Here is a 2,672-nt window from a genome sequence, read left to right on the forward strand (position 1 = left end):
AGTCGAGCAGGTCTGTCATTTTTGGCGAACGACAGAGTTGACAACAATGTATTTTACTTCGTTGTCCTTCTTGTGATCTGTGAAGTAGAACAGATGGAGAAGATCCCATGGATTCAGATTAATAAGGTCATAATCTGTGAACCTACAGATCTGTCTGTGAGACCTCGCCACTGTGTACTCGTAGAATACAATATAATTATACGTGAAGGTACGCTTATTTATGTCGAGAACTTTCTTTATTCCATTAGGAAAGTGGACTGAAGTGATGGGCTGAGTGTAATGATCTAGGAATCTCAGCCTGATATGCTCTTGAACCATAGGATGAAGACTGATCTTCTAGACCGGTGTCTCTTCTCTTAGGTTGTAGAGGAACTGGTAGATCTCCTTGTTGTCTTCCTTGTCCTTAATGGGTTTATCGAGGGGTGTTGGTGTGAACATTGCATCCATACTTTCCTTGACCCTTTGGACACGATCAGAAGGATGCTTTCATTTTTGCCCGCTGGTTGTGCCTTCTAAGTCCGCTCTGTTTGGCTTGATAGGTAGCTGCTGCCTCATAGCAGGAGTGACATCCCTGGTCCCTTGAGCAGGGACCTTATCTCTGTGTGTATGTTGATGTGGTGGACAAGCAGTAATAGTGACTTCTTCTAGAAGAATGGCAACTAGAATGTGCAAAAGTGACAAATCAGACACATTCACAGCTACCACCTCTTCTTCTTCTTGTGCTCTGGTTGTAGGAGCAGCCATGTCCATTGCGTACTATGTTAAAGAGGACAGAGCCAGGTCTGAATCATCTGATCCATAGACAGATAGAAGATCTATCACTTATGTAGTCTTTTGTAGCCCGGCTTGCTCTGCCTGAGATGCCATGGGAATCTTTCCTTTGCGAAGCGCCTCTGCATGATCTGGCGCTGGTTGGCTCTGTGTCCTCTGCCTTGAAGGATCTTGAGCTGGTTGGCGTGGGGCAGAGGACGTTTGTGCAGAGGGGGCAGCCATAGGTGTTGCACTTGTAATGGCTGTAGGATAGTTCTCCCCCTCTTCGCGATTTTGAGGACCAGACACATCTGGGTCCTCATCATCGTCAAATCGTCTCCTTTTTTATGGGTCTGCACAAAGAGATGGATCCATTCATCGCTTTGGCCTCTGGTCCTCTATTGGAGGCATTGACTTGATCCTCTCCTCAATAACTTTGAGGAGTTCATCGATTGCGTTCCTAACCTTTCGTATTTCATTGTTCGAGCGGTAATTGAACCTGGCCAGAGTAGCATTGATGGCCTCTACTGCTTTTGTGGTTTTGTTATTGAAATCTGAAGTGACGTCCGCCGCCTTCTGCAGAAGTATATCACCCAGAGCATTTATTGCGCTTTGTGTGACATAATCCACAGGTACACTCAAAGGAATGAGGGACTGGGTGTCAAAAGATGTGGATGCCTCAACCCTTTGTATTGATGCAATGACCTGTTGTAAGGTCTCTGTATTTCTTGCCATCTATTCCATAAGTGCATCGATACGAGAAGCATTCGTTGAAGACTCAGCTCTTAATACTACCAAGGATGCTCGCATCTCATCTGGAGCAGGTGTAGAAGGAGATGGCTCTACATGGGCCATGATGAGTTTTAGCTCTTCCAAGGAGCACCGCATAGAGGTGAAAAGGGAATGGAACTCTTCCCTTGTGACATATGCAGGTGGTGTAACCCCTGGCTCAACACATGGGCCATATTGAGTCCCCGTTCCAGGGACGCCTTCATTCATGACTTGATTGATGTTAGTCGGGGAAGGACTTCCAGAGGATCCTCGTGGTTCTCCTTGAGGAGAATTCACTACCTCTGTTCTTTTAGGGAGAGGATCCAAGGTTTGTTTAGAGCCAGCCAGAGGGCACTCCATGAGTGGACTAAGAAACTGGTCGAGAGTCTCCAAGCCTTGTGCACCTATTCCTTACTCTAAACAAGGTTGGGAGTCTACACGTGCAGAGGAAACAAATTCCTCTGTATGGGAAAGTGGCATTATATGGGGAGACATATCACTTATATTTACAAAGGTTGCACCCTTTTGAGAGGGTGTTCCCTGTGGTGAGGCTTCCCTTTGGCTGATATAGCTAGAGGCAGATGCGACCTCTGGTTGGATAGGCTGGCATGGGTTCGAGGTGTGCACCTCTATTTCAATAACCTCCGTGTCTCGACCACCGGAGTCAGATGATTCGTTTGCACTAGGAGTTGGGGTGGTAAAACGAGTGTGCCTATTAAGCCTAGGCTGCTCTGGCTCACCCTGAGGCAGAGCAGCTTCTGCACCTCCTCCCTCTTCTTCCTCTTCTTCCTCACTTTCCTCACTTGTATAAGACCCTGCAGCATCGTCGTAGTGCTCTTGGTCATCCCCTTGGTTTGCACTAAAGGATTAAGCCAAGGTTTGACGAGCTTCTTCCTCTGCTCTGAGTCTGGCCTCTTTACTCAAATGAGCGATCTCTTCCCTCAAATGAGCGATCTCTGCCTAGCGATCTTTTTCTGCTTGCTCCTCTTCTGTTCTAACACAAGCAAGCTCAACCAATCTCTCTTGCTGTGCTCGATCTGCCTCTTCCTTTTTCTTCCTCTCCCTCTCAACTTTCTTTTTCTTCGCCTCCTCTCGTTTTCTTTCTTTCTTTCTCTCTTGCTTTGCTCATACCCTCTCTTCTTCTGCTCTCA

This window comes from Cynara cardunculus, unplaced genomic scaffold, assembly GCF_001531365.2.
Source record: "Cynara cardunculus var. scolymus isolate 2C unplaced genomic scaffold, CcrdV1 Un_Scaffold_1705, whole genome shotgun sequence".
NCBI classification, from domain to species: Eukaryota; Viridiplantae; Streptophyta; class Magnoliopsida; order Asterales; family Asteraceae; genus Cynara; species Cynara cardunculus.